Consider the following 15,323-nt stretch of genomic DNA (forward strand, 5'->3'; position numbering starts at 1 on the left):
CAAGAAAACAAGACAACTCTTTTTGCCCCTTCTCTGACTAAGCACATCGTCTCTTGAACTTGCTGAGCACAGATATCTTATTTCCTTCCCTCGATTCCCTCTGCAGATTAACGCACAGGGTCCCAACGTGACTGTTCTTGTCTCGGCCCATAGTTCCAGAGACCATCATCATTTGACTAAGTCTTTATCTTTCCCAGACAAAATCCACAAGAGGATAGCTCACTGGCTCAGCTTGAATCAGGGCTCTTTGGATCAATCAGCTGGAACCAGGAATGGGAAGTCAGCTGATCAAAATATGGCAGACACCCAGGCAGATACCTAACCCTTTTCCCAGATAACACGTTTGTGTATTTAAAAGTTCAAGTAAATATAGAAGCATATAGAGAAAAAGGAAAAGGCTCCTTTGGTCTTACCCATCTCACCGCTGAGTACCCCCAATTCCACAGCCCACTGCAGAGAAAAACGCAGCCGACAGTTTGGGCTGTACCCATTCAACTGTTTTTCTAGGTTAGGTTATTTACTACTTTGTTCTCAAGGTTTCCCTTTATTGTTTTTAAACTTGCTTCTCTTTCTTTATGCTGATGGTTTCCTGTCAGTATTCCTTGTAAGTTATATACACCACTGGCCTTGCATCCAGGCCCTATAAAGTCATTTTTAGTAGTATATTCAATGATCTAATCTCTTAAGGCACTCATATTTCACTCACTTTTTAAAAAGCAGACATTTTATGGACTGGCAAAGCAATCATTTAGAAATATACATCTCTGAAGCCATAATCATTTCATAATTTGTTCCGCTTCACAAATAACCACAGCCAGCCTTCAAAGAGGACAATCCTTTAAACCAAATCTCTACCATTAAAGCCGCTTATAGCTATTTCAGATAATGGGAGCTGTCCAGTCTATGATGTGCTCAGTCTCTTCCATTTAGAGAGGATCTGCAGTACTAATAATTGACTTGAAAATGAGCTCTGCACTAGAAATTCAGCAGTAAATAACAAAAATAAGTGAGCTTACAAAAGTCATTGGATTTTCCTTCTGAAGGTCAAAGAATGTATCAAGCACAATAGCAAATGTGTGTTTGTTAAACAGTATATCAAATTCTTGTAAGACTTATGTAAAGCTTATGGTGCTACTATTTCAAAAGAACTGGTTATAAAGATACTTCGACCAAACCTACTTTGTCGGTTTGTCTAAATTTCTTAAATAATAAATAATATGCAATAAAGGGAAAAACTATCCAGAGATTTCCCCTAAAAAAAAGAAAATCCCCAAAAATATGTCCTTTGTGGACTTTTTTGAGTCATATTTGTGTAGAAACAACCGAGAGTAGATAATTCCCACGCCTATGACAAAATTTTTCTCTCTCAATCAATAAGAAATAGGAGTCAGTGGACAAAGTCTTCTACTTTTTAGAGGGATAATTCTGAAGTCCACTCTATACAGTTCCTTCGAGGGTCCCCAGTGAAACTGAGCACTAGTTCCCATAATGCACCATTCCTGGCTTCCTGGAACCATCTTTCACATAGGGTACCTACTCCCAAATCCTTGTCTCAGGCTCTGCTTTGGGGGGAAATCAAATATATTATATAAAGTGCTTTTAACAGTGCCCAGTACGTAATATGTAGTTAGTACATGATTTCTCCCTTCCCTGCATTTCTTCATAAATACCATTCATCTACTGATTAATCAGTTTTCTAGTCCTTATCAAGGACTCAGTCTTGACAAAATAGTGCTCTAGATACAACTCTCCAATACAATAGCCACTAGCCACATATGGCTATTGAGGACTTGAAATTTGGCTATTCCAAATTGAGAGGTGTTGATACTATAAACTACACAACAGATTATGAAAACTTGGAATAAAAAAAAGAATGTAAAGTAACTTGTTAACAATTTTTATACTGACTAGTTGAAATAATGTTATTTTGGATACAGTGGATAAAATAAAATGTTATTAACATTAATTTCACCTGTTTGTTTACTGTTTACAATATGGTTACTAAAAAGTTTTTAGTTACATTAGCGACTTACAATTCTCTCAGATAGCGCTGCTCTTGAAATTGTGGGAAAGAACTATAATGCAAAGGGAGGGAGGAAGGGAAGGAATATGTGTAGGTAACTAAGTATATTCAATAAGGTTTAATTATAAGCCACAGAAACAATGTACACTGATATAAACAAGATTTTATTAAAGAATAAAAGAGGTTCTAAAATCTGATTAAAGAACTAAGCTTGGAGGCTGCACAGCCAGGCACCATATCTGCAGATTGTTTGCAAAAAATGGCTCCATCATTTTCCTCCTTGTATCTCAACCCTTGACAATATGACCTTGAAGGTCCTCCCATTAAGAAGTAGGGTGCATTTCTTTACACCTTGATTTTGGCCTGGCCTTATGACTTGCCTTGGCCAACAGAAGCAGCAGCAGTGATAGCTGCATCAGTTCTGAACACAGGCTTCGCAAAGCTGTCCTTCTTGGAATCCTACTGAGCTGTCATGTGAACAAGCCCAGCCTGGCCTGCTGGGTAACAGGGACAAGGAAGTCCAGTTTGTCCCCATAGCCCAGCTGACTGTCAGCCAAACCACAGAAACAAATCTGACTAGCTGAACAGAAGCCAACAGCAGAGAGACACATCAGTGAGCCTAGAGCCACCCAGTTAAATCCATTCCAAACTGCTGATTCCACGGAATGAGCTAAACAGCCTACCAAGTTTTGAAATAGATTGTACAAAGATAAATCTGAACACTAGTTAAAATAGTAAGGATAGACTCTATTCAGTAATAACCATTGCAATGATAAAGAGGATCCAGCATGAACTCAACTCAACTCTGATCTGTGCAGCAGTGACTGAGAGTTTTTTTTTAAAAGAACGAGGGAGAAGGAAGGGGAATGAGCCAAGACTGGGTTTGTTAACGGGCCTTTATCTGGAAGAAAAGCAAAATTCTTCTACCTCTATGACAGGAGGTAATAGTATATGTTAGAGTAAGGTACTCAACAGGTTAGGAGGGAGAGCTGGAGTTACCTCCCTGAATGTCTGTATTTCAAAGAGATGGCTCTTGGGTCTATCTGTGAGAAGACAGTTCTGAAGGTCCACTTCTCAAAGGGGGAGAGAAAAGATTTACAACTCTAAGCTTTCCAAAGTAATGGCTCTAAGAAAGGAGGTTCTGGGACCTATCTGTTACCAGGTTTGGTCTGGAACAAACAGTAATTCTCCTGGCAGCCTTGACCTTCCTCTGAGGCCTATTGTGATTCTAATTTAATACTGGGTGTAGGTCACAAAAGTTTAAGGTCACTAGCCAATATTCTTCAGTACAGGGCATCCCAAAGATTGCCAGTCCATTCTTGGGTCAGTTAAAATCTAGAGGAATCCAAAAAGATGTGTTAGGTATTGAAGTTGACTAAATAGCTAAGACAAACTCTAGAGCAGTGGTTCTCAATGGGGAAGGTGGGGAGAGGCATCAGATGGCAGGGGGAGGGGTTGCTCTCCATAGGACAGTTGGCAATGTCTAGAGAGAGATTTGATTGTCACAACCCTAACTACCAAGGTTTTAAATGAGAAAAATTATAATGTAGTATACATCAACCACAAACCTGCAATTTCCTAAAACTCTGTAAAACACCTCTAAATAAATAACAAACTATCATGTTAGAACATAAAATGTTTAAAATATTACTTCTCAATAACCAAAAAAATAATATAGCTAACAATTAGTTGTTTGGTACACAGCAACCTACTGAACATCTCCTAAGGAGTCAAGAGCTTTTCAAAATATCAACATGTGACTCTGATGCTGTGGTCATGAGAACTCAAACACTTTCCCATAAACTGTTTCGTTGAACATATTTTGTTGATTTTTCATTTCAGTGATAACTAACATTATTGCATAATTTTTCATGTACTTATTGGGTATGTATATACCTTCCTTTGTTAAGTGCTTATTCAAGTATTTTATCTATTTGTTTCATTCAACTGTGTGCATTTTTATTAATGAGATATAAGAGTAGCTTATACATTCTGGGTATAAATCCTTTGTCAAATACATGCATTATGAATAATTTTCCTCAGTTTATACTTTGTTTTTAATTTTTTTAACAGTGTCTTTTAAAGAGCAGAAGCTTTTAATATAGATGAACCCAACTATTCAGTTGTTTCTTTTATCGTTAGAGATTGCTATATCCTGTTTAAGAAAAAATTATCTACCTCAAAGTAACAAAGATATTCTGGTGTTTCTTTTTTCCAGAAGCTTTACTAGAATGGCTAAAAATAAAAGTTGACAAGACCTAATGCAAGCAAGGATGTGGAGCGACCAGATCTCTCATTAATCGGCTGCTGAGAGTACAAAATGGCACAAACATTTTGGAAAATTGCTTGGTAGGTTCTTACGATGGTAAACACGCCCCTACTTTATGACCCAGCAATTCCACCGTAGGTATTTACTCAAGAGAAGTGAAAACATGTCCAGCAAAAGCTTATGCAAAAATGCTTATAGCAGCCATATTCATAATAGCTTAAAACTATTCATAATAGCACAATTGTCCAATGGGGAACAGATAAATGAGTTGTAGAATATTCATGCAATGGTGACTGAACTAGTGCTGCAGACGGTAATACAGATGAATCACAAAAACATGATGAGCAAAAGAAGTCAGACACGAAAAAGCACATACTTTATGATTCCATTGATACAAAGTTCGAAACAGGTAAGACTAACTGATATTGAAAGAAATGAGAGCAGCTGCCTCTTTTGGCGGGGGGTGGGGGGGGCTGACCAGGAAGGGGTACAAGGTAATTTCCTAAGGCGACAGAAATGCTTTGCATCCTGACAATGGTGTGAATTACACAGGTACATTGATTCGTTATTGAAGTGTACACTTAAAATCTGTGCATTTCACATGTAAGTTATACTTCAAAAAATATACTTCATATTGCATTTTAGACATGTTAAGTATAACTCTGTCCTAAAAGTACACAGCTGAGAGATATGTACATATTATAGCATTTTGGTAAAGTCACAGGTATTCTACTGGAAAAATGTTAAAACTGGGAGAAATTTTGTTGGGGTATGCCTGTATTTTCCATATGCCTGGAGAGACCTGTACTCATCTGTGCCCTTTTAGATATAGTCAGATTACGTGCTGAGGGTTGTCTCACTCTGGATTACAACATTTTAACTCAGCAGAAATGCCCAACAGTGGGACTTGTTCTCTGCTATGTTTGACCTGTACTGTTGGGCTAGTCCCAAGAATAATTCTATATATAGTGGTAAAGACAAAATATGGTATAACAGAATCATATTTATAAATAACAAGGCTGGAAAATATTTTTCTTAGCTATAAAATTAAATGTAGCCCACTCCATCTTCTCAAGGGTCAGGGAAAACATATCACTCGATCAGTGACCAGTATCTGCTAAGCCTCCAACCTAGTCTTAATAGTACAGAAAAGGCTACATAACTATGGGTAAAGCATTAACGAAACCCTTTGTGGTTTATGAACAAACTTTACAGCACTGTTTCCCTGGAAACCTGAAAAAGGTAGAATGGAAGTGATGCAATAATTCTTAAGGTAAAAAATGACAAATTGCATCTGGCAGGAGAGAAACTATACATGAACTATAAATACCTGGTGGGAAATGATAGCTTTGGGCTCTCTGAGTGTGATGACTCTCACAACTCGGCAGGCCCCTTGCAGGGAATCTGGCATTTCTGCCTCAAACATTGTTATAAGGGATGTTGGTTCCTATTAGAGACATGAAGCTTTCAAGTCAAGATGGATCACATGTATGTGTCTTATTCTCCTTGCAGTTGAACTGTCAACTTAGAAGCCAGAGGTTAGTTCCTTGATTGGCGTGAGGACTGATGCAAGAAGTCTTACTGAAGAGGGATGGCATAAAAATCAGAATATGCTTAGGTACAGGCATCATTGCTAGCTTTACTTCCTCTGATAGTTTTGATAATCTATTTTGTTTTCATCACATATTTGCATTAGTGGTTCCTCTTTTTAAAATAATAAGTGTACGTGTGTCAAAAATAAAAATTACAATCTCTCTTCTACACTACATTCTTTTGCACCCAGCCATTATGTATTACAAACCAAAAGTAAACAAAGGGAACAGTCAAACACCATGGGAGAAGCTGGTGACCCCAGAGTAGACAGGAACAAAAAATGGAAATCCCAAAATCATTCTAAAGCAGAGAAAAAAAATGTCAGGATGCTTAGACTTAAGGGTACTTGACATGAACTTTAAAAAATAAAGCAAACTAAGAATAGCTCCTGAATAGTTCCCATGGGCATATAAATTGATCTGTTAGGTTTGTCAGAAATCACTATACTACCTTGAGTCACTACACTACCTTTTCTCGAGGTTTCTATATAAACTTTTTTCCTATGTAAACTTTTAATGAGCGTAACATAAAGAGTAAGTCAGTAAACCTAACATTCTATGACACACTTTAGAGAGATTAACACTCATCCTGAGCATACATACATTTGTCATTTGAACTTTAGTTATGAAAAAGAACTTGATACAGTTAACTTTCCGTACTGAGTTCTAGGTATAAATTCTACACCCTCATTTGGCAGCTATCATTACCATTTGTACATATCAAAAGGCTTTGCCAAAAAAAAAAAAAAAAATGGTTCAATATACCCATGACTACATAGCTGGTTTTGGATGATAAAGCTGCAGGGCAAACATAATTTTCCAGATAATTAAACTAAAATATTTAACAATCTGCAATTCTAATTTATTTTCTAGGCATACATGAAAACTTTACCAATAGCCTGTAGCAGCATACTTACACTGCCATGAGTTCGTCAATGCATTCTAATCAGTCAGTTACATCCTCCTGGGTGTGTAAGAAAGACCTATAAGTGGATATGGAGGAGAAAGAGACAAACTATCCCACCTGACTGCTGAATGCTATAATCTTCTCCACTAACGAGTTCATGTCTGACCAGATAAGAAATAAATAATATGGCCAAAATTGCCTCCACTAGTGCCACGCCTTCTGTGGCGATGGAAAAGAGCCTCCCTCAAATGGTGACTGGGCCCCTGGCAGAGATGACTGGACAGGCTCTGGGTCTGCAGAGAAGACTAACCGAGTCTACTAGTCATGCTACAGTTGAATGCTAATAAACACTTTCCCTGTGACAACAGTGTACTAGATAGAGAACTCTGTGATTTTGTTTATACTCCTATCATCGATTCCTTGAGGATATGCATGAACTGTATCTTATTAAGCTTTTCACTCTAAGTTTAACATATAGCCTGACATATAAACTTAATGAGTGAATGAGTGAAAAATGGTTGAATGAGTAACAGTATTGTAGCTAATCAGTCTCAGAAGCTATTGGAGATACTGCTACTCTATCAGGATGTTTTTAGCTGCAATCAACAAGTCACGGAAGAGTAGACCAAAATGGATTAAGCGAAGTAGACATTATCTCATTTAAAAAGGAAGTGATTCCACAGTAGGTACAGTTATTCAATTATGTCATATCAGTCCAGGTTTCTTCTATCTTTCCACTCTTCCAACCTCAGAATGTTAGTGATGTCTGCCTTCATAGTCACAAGATGGCTACTAAAGCTTCAGCATCACACCATCACAAGAATAAAGAACAGCCAAAGCGTAAAAGAAAGGAGCAAGCAGAAACAAAATAATTTGTCTCAAAGGTTCTCCACTCTACCACACCTTTGCTTACCTTTCACTGGACTGAATCACTTGTTGAATATTAAACTAAACAAAGAAGAACAGAAATTTCCATTACCGGCAGAGAACGGTTCTCTACGATCAGACAACAGAGGTACATGCTCCTTGCCCTACGCCACCAAATGAACAAAATGAGGATTCTGTTTACATGGAAGAGAAAGAAATGACTATAATCAACAGTTATTTGCACAGCTCACTAACAGCATGATATATAATAGATTCTGAAAAGTCAGGACACTCTCAAATCATTCATTCATTCATTTATTCAATGAATATTTGTTGAGCAACTACTGTGTGACATCTCCATCTCTGATCTATCAGTGAACAAAATATAATTCCAAACCTCATGGAATTTACATTCTAGAAGAAGACAATAAATGTGATAAATAATAAATAAGATATATATCATGTATACATTTCATATTTAGGAAAATAAGTGTTTTGTTGCTTTTTTATTTTTTAAAGATCAGGGTAAGGTGGAGCTGGGTGGAAGCTTTGAATAGAGTGACCAGAGAACTCCTGACATAGTGACAATAATTTCAAGGTGAAAAATCCTAAGATTAAGGCCTCCGGGCCTGAAAAACTGAATGATTCTGGATACCAAATGGCAGAAGGTAAGATTGTTGCCTTGCCAGCCCAGCCTAATTTTTCAGATGACCTCGAAATAGCTGCAATTAAAATGAAAGAACACGTCAGAAGAAGATCAAGAAAGCAAAAACTGAAATACTGTGTTGAATACATGCAGAAAATTTTTTGGTTGTGCTTACTGACATATTAGAAGCAAATAAACTAGATTTCTAAGATTAAGGAAATTGTGTTGTTAAAAAAAAAAATCTATGAACCAAGAACCAAAGAGCTATGTGACTCTGATCCATTTTACACCCGTAAGCCTACAAACAGCTACAAAATATATATGCAGTCCCCAAACAGAACGTATTCCCAAAGCCCATTTCAGATGTGGCCAAGAAGAATAATAGACAAGGAAGGTCCTTCCATCGAGCAGAGCAGGGTCCATAGAGAGCAATGGACAAGAATTCTCTTCCAAAGAGCAGAAACAGGGTCCAATCAGGAAATTTCCTCCACTGCAAGAGCAGAGGTCTTTGAAACTCCTGCCCAGCTGGTCTCCATCAGTGCTATGGATCAGTGACTGCTATTTCTCATTCTTCTCTTTTCTGAATAAGAGTTTTAATTATCTGAGCCACATCTGGACCTGAGTGAAAAAGCTGAACAGCACCTAGGAATTATGAGATTTGAGCTGGATAAAGCAACTGGATGGAACTTTGAGTTGTCTCCCCTGGGAAAAGGGGTGAGTGTGCTCTGTGTCTTGCTTAAAGAAAGGATGAGTATGAGAGATACATGCAGAAACTAGGCAACCAGAATTGCAAGCTGATATTCATCCACCCCTGATTCCTGGGCATGTAATTAGGTTATACTTCCCAGTCTCCTTTGCAGACTGATGTGACCACGTGACTAAATTCTCAACAGTGATATATGAGTAGATGTGATATGTGCCTGCCTCTTCAGGCCTTAAGCAAGGTATACCTCCTCCACACTATTCCCTGAAACCTAGATATGGTGAACAAGCCTTGACTTTGCACCTGAGGACAAGGTCCCAGAGGATGAAAGAGTCACAGGATGGAAGAATCCTGGGTCCCTGAACCATCATATGGAAGAGAAATACTAATAACCTGGAGCACCCCTGCCTACTACACGAGGGAGAAATAACCTTCCTGTTTCCTTCAGTCAGTAATTTTCTAGGTCTATTTTCACAACAATTTAGCCCACTCTAACACAGGAATTTAACTCCCTGGCTAATGCAGATTTTAAGATGGCAAAAAGAATATAATATACTTTAGAAAGTCTTTATCTTAGTTTGAGCTGCTATTACAAAATACCATAGGCTGGGTGGCTTATAAACAACACAAATTTATTGCTAACAGTTCTGGAGGCTAAAAGTGCAAGATTAATATGCTGGCAGATTCAGTGTCTGATGAGAACCCACTTCCTGTTCACAGCCATCTTTTCGCTGTGTCCTCACGTGGCAGGAGGGGAAGAGAGCACTCCAGGGTCACTTCTATAAAGGCTTCAATCTCATTCATGAGGGCTCCACACACATGACATAATCACTTCCCAAAGGCCCCATCACTTAATACCCTCACATTGAGGGGAAGGATCTTGACAGATGAATTGGGGATGGGGGCAGGGTATAAACATTCAGTCTACTGCAGCTTTCTTTCAAAATAGCTAAAATGTTTAGTTTTAAAACCACCATTTTCCAGTTACTTTGAAAAAAAAAAAAAACTACTGTGGAAACTCCTCATTTCCTACAGATTATAGATAAATGAATCATTACTATACTGAATTATGTAAGATTTAGCAGAATAATAATAATGAAAAAACAGGAGAGAAAAATATTATTTGCCAATGTGGTACTTAAACATCATTACAGTGGTACAATTAAAATGCAAATATATTTCAAAACCATTAAAATCTCCATTCCAAAAGTGATTGCTTAATGTCTGTTTCTTGCACTAGGCAGTAAATTTCTCAAGAGTACAGACTCTGTTTTGCTCTCTACTTTATAATACTTGGCACAGTATCTCACACATAATATGCATTTAATAAAACTTTGTTGAAGGAATAAATGACTGACTGAATGAAAAAAGCATTTGTTTTTTAATTTTAACTTTTGTGGAAAAGTAACGTTTGGTAGAAATAAACAACAAAAAAAGTTATATTCTTTTCACTAACCCTTAATGCTATCATCTCCCATCAACAAATCTTTCTAATTTACAGAAAATTCTGAAAATTTAAAATTTTAAATCCTGAAATTTTAAATTTTATTTCTAACTCAATGAGTGCACGAAAAGTTAATTCAAACTCTACCTTGTGTATTTCACACCTAGAAATCTGATACTTATACAATGAAATGCAAAAATAAACCTCTGGTAAAATATTATGAAATAGACTCTTTTCTAACTAAAGACATCAATCCTAAACTTTCCTGTTATCATCTTGAATTGAACAGTGGGAATTGTGCACATTACTAAAGACTGGTTTTGGCCCAGAGTGGAAAAAAAAAAAAAAAATCAATAGCTTGGTAGTTAACTCCCAATTTCCTCCCAGCAACGCCAACAGTGAATTTATCCACAGACTGAAAATAGGTTTGGTTTGTTCTGCTTTTACAACAAGACAATGGATCAGCAGACAGCTTACCTATAATGTTAGCATTACTGAAACCGTAGGTGGTAAATCCCTTTAATGCAAATATTTGTATCCCAAACTTTCAAAGGGATGCTTGTCTAAGCTTAAAGGAGCCATAATTTTAAGAGAGACTTTTTTTTTTAAGATAGACTTTTTTTTTTTTTTAAGATAAAGATTTCAACAGAACAGAACTAGACTGTCTAGACTTCTGTTAAAAATCAGACTTTTAGAAAATGGATCCACAAAACTGAAATAAGGCTGCTACATTGTTTAATCGGACCGTAAATTCAAAAAAACATATGTAAGTTAATTTTTGCTTTCTTGCTTACTAAAAATAAGTTTAAATAGGTATTTTAACCTCAAATATATTCTTTAAGCCAGCATTAAATCTAAGATTACATTTAGTCTTCAGTGTTATTAATCAATTTTAATTTTTAATATCATTCATTCACTTACACATTCATTCAAGAAACATTTGTTGAGGACTGTGCTTGTTTCAGTATTCATACTCCCTCTTTTAAAATCCCTGATTTTTGGCTGGGTATATGGATGATGGAATAAAGACCAACATCTGGGGGGCAACCAGAAATGTTATGTGGCTGTTACTAAGAAATCCTTAAAAAGCAGCTGGTCTGTATTCTTTGCCCAGTGTTCTCATCCTCCTCCACCCTGCAGTTCGGAATGTGATTCTAATGAAGGTGCCTATTTCTTGCACACAAAGACCTACAACCTAGGAATGAAAGAGCATGTATGCTTGAAGACGCTGTGGATCAGAGTCACCACACTGGCCCTAGACTGCCCAACTCAACACTTTCATGCAAGAGAAAAAATAAAGTCTTATCTTTCAAAGTTACTGTTATCTGGGGATTTTATACTGAAACCTAGCCCTAACTGATATGAGCACAGTTATAAGATATTTTAAGTGTTAAAATAAATACAAGATGAGTAAGGCAGAGTTCCTGCACACGACCAGGTTAAAATTTAGCAATGAATACTGAAGTATATAGAGCACCAGAATGGATGATGATAGTTTTGCCTATTTGTTATGTTTTCAAACAAACTCCCTTCTTCTATTAACAACCACTACTTTCCTTTGGATAAACTCTTCTCTCATATCATGAGATCAAATTTTAATTCCTGTAGCCCCATTCCTGAGGCATCTTCAGTTATTTGGGGAGGTGGGACACGGGGAGGGGGGGGGCGGTAAAAATGTAATGCAAGCCTGTCAATTATAGTACTAGCCATTGTCCTAGACAAGAAAAAGCTAAAGTTCATCGCCACCAAACCAGTGTTATAAGAAATATTAAAGGGACTTAAGAAAAAATATGAATAATTAAATGGCAATAACTACATATCTATTAACAATTACTTTAAATGTAAACGAATTAAATGCTCCAATCAAAAGACACAGGGTGGCTGAATGAATAAGAACATAAGACCCTTACATATGCTACCTACAAGAGACTCACTTCAGATCAAAAGACACATATAGATTGAAAATAAAGGGATGGAAAAAGATATCTCATGAAAATGAAAACGAAAAAAGAAAGCTGGAATAGCATTACTGATACCAGACAAAACGGACTTTAAAACAAAGGCTATAACAAGAGACAAAGGACCCAGAAATGCCCCTTATCTTCAAAACACTAATTTGAAGAAACATATGCATCCATATGTTCATTGCAGCATTGTTTGCAACGGCCACGACATGGAAGCAATCTAAGTGTCCATCAATGGATGAATGGATAAAATTATACATATATACAATGGAATACTACTCAGCCACAAAAAAGAGTGAAATTTTGCCATCTGCAGCAACATGAACAGACCTAGAGAGCACTGTGCTGAGTGAAATGGGTCAGAGAGAGAAGTATCATGTGGTTTCGCTTTATATGTGGAATCTTAAAAACAAAATAAACAGAAACAAAAAATCAGGTACTGTAGTTTAATAAAGAGATGATCATAATCTGAAGTAATGAATATAGTATTTTCTTTTAATAAAAAGACAACTAACACTAAAAAGAAGTACTAGCCATTATAATTGATTCAGGAATGAGCATATGTATTAAACGCAGTCATTTAGAATCCAGCTGTGTTAACAAGATATAACAAGATGAATAACAAAACAACCCACAACTCAGTGCTTACGACAAACATCTATCATGGGTCTATAGGTCAGCTGGGCCTACTCAGCTTTAGGTTACAGATTAGGCCCAGGTCTGCTCCACATGTCTCTCATCCCTCTTGGACCAGAATGGACCTTGAAGGATGGACTGAAAAAAACTAGATTAAAAGCAAAGAGAACTGCAAAGAACCTCTTGTTTGGTGAATGAAGGATCCATTGACAAAAACAAAAAAAAGCAAGGGATTGTAGGCAGGATGGAATAAGTAGCAGAACATCCGTTCGAAGTTAGAAAACAAGGCAAAATAAATATTTATTTTCAGACACTGTAACACAGACAAAGCAGAAATGTGATCCTAAGTCCTAAGTAGAAAGGAAACAAATGAGAAAAATAGAGAACAAATTGCAAGGTGGTAGATTTAAACCCAGCTATATAAATAATTACATTAATTATAAATGGATTAAACATACTGATTAAAAAACAAATCGTCAGACTGGGTTAAAAAAGCAAGACATAACTATGTTGCCTACAAAAAACATTAATATAAAGACAGAGCAGGTTAAAAACAAAAAGGGGAAAAGATACACATGGAAACACTCATCATAAAAAGCAGGAGTGGCTATATTAACATTGAATAAAGTAGATTTCAGGAGAAGAAATATTACCTGAGATTAAAAAAAAAGGAAAAAAAGAGTGCAGCGTTCATCAAGACATAACAGTCCTAACTGGAAAACCACTTGGGAAAGCAGTTTGGCAATTTCTTTTCAAAGTAAATATAAACTTACCATATGATGAGCAATTCTACTCCTAGGTATTTATTTACAAGAAAAAAAGAAAACATAAGTATACAAAAAGACTTTTAAATGAATATCCATAGCAGCTTTAGGATAGCAGTGCCAAAACTACAAACTCAAATTGTGAAATATTATTCAGCAATATAAAGGAATTACCATTACAAAACATCATTGGGAATCTCAAAAACATGCTGAATGAGAACAGCCAATCACAAAAAATACCTATCATTTAATTCCAAGTACACGAAGTTCTAGAACAGTAAAACTTGTTTTTAGTGATATAAGTTAGATGGGTGGGCTCGACTGGGAAGAGGCATAAGGGAATTTCAAGGTTGTAAAAATATTCTCTATCTTTTTTGAGGCTGTGGTTACACAAGTATATGCATTTCTCAAAATTCATTAACTGTACTTTTAAAATGGGAAAATTTTATTTCTGTAAATTATACCTCAATATGCTGACTTTTTTTTAAAAAAAGGAAAGAGTTTTAAGGAGAGTAGAGTTAAATGCCATAAAGAGATAAATCAGAATTGAAAAGTACTTGTTTCGCTAGAAGGAAATTGTGAGCCTTTAGAAAGCACTTTTGTTGAAAAAAAATGAGTAGAATCCAAGATGCAAGGCATTTTAGTCATATTTACCTAGTATGAGAAATTCAAACAGAAAACGCGTAAACTTTTCTATTTCAATTAGTGTTTCCTCTACCTTTGATGTGCATAGGAATCACCTGGAGGTCCTTTAAAATGCAGGTTCTGATTCAGAAAGTCTTGGGTGAGAGTTGATATTCTACATTTCTAACACGATAACAAGTGATGTGGATATTGCTGTTTCATATACCACACTTTAAGTATCAAGAGCATTGATGGTTTATATCCAGGAACAATTTGGTCTAAAAATTCCCAAGATCTACGATATCCATTCCTACCATTAGTCACACGTAACTTAGACCCCTTCCCATTTGTGAATATAATCAGTATAGGCGCCTACGCTGCTCTGGAAAATAACATTAATTTTATATCAGCAGCCTTGGGTTCAAGTCCCAGCTCTGTTTCTATCCAATTAATAATTTGGGTTATCACTCCGACGCTGCAAAATGAGAAAAGTGTTCTTCTTTCTAGGCTATTGTAAGGATTACAATAGAAAATGTAAGTGAAAGTAATTGCAGGAACTATAACCTAAAAAAAAAAAAATGACTTGAAATGTCAAGCAAAGTGAGCAAAACAAGATTTTACGTACCCGTTTTTAAAAGGAGCGGGATCTAAAATTAGAGGTGGGGCTCAGGGATTATTCCTGTGGGCGTGCAAGGAATGTGCCATATTATTGAGGGGCGCTCCGCTTTAAAATTAATACGTAAAATATAAGCATCTGTATTTAATATTACCCCTAAACTATGAAACTCGAAATATGAACTTTTCCTTCATTATATACTTCCACTGGCACCTAACTCAAACTTCAGTAATACTATTTTGTTTCAGTCTACTAATTTCAAACAAAG

General features: G+C 36.4%; 1 protein-coding gene across 3 annotated transcripts in view; it reads right to left on the reverse strand.

Moving 5' to 3' along the window:
* The window catches only part of CHODL (chondrolectin), a 315,491-nt gene that overhangs the window by 300,081 nt on the left and 87 nt on the right, over positions 1-15,323 (reverse strand). Inside the window, exon 1 of one of the 3 annotated variants that reach the window (XM_023529523.1) lies at positions 15,065-15,323. The exons of the other annotated variants lie outside the window; for them this stretch is intronic. The gene's annotated coding sequence lies outside the window, so the exon portion shown is untranslated. The remainder of the gene's footprint in view (positions 1-15,064) is intronic. 3 annotated transcript variants of the gene reach the window in all.

Source organism: Pteropus vampyrus, unplaced genomic scaffold, assembly GCF_000151845.1.
Source record: "Pteropus vampyrus isolate Shadow unplaced genomic scaffold, Pvam_2.0 Scaffold38, whole genome shotgun sequence".
Lineage (NCBI taxonomy): Eukaryota > Metazoa > Chordata > Mammalia > Chiroptera > Pteropodidae > Pteropus > Pteropus vampyrus.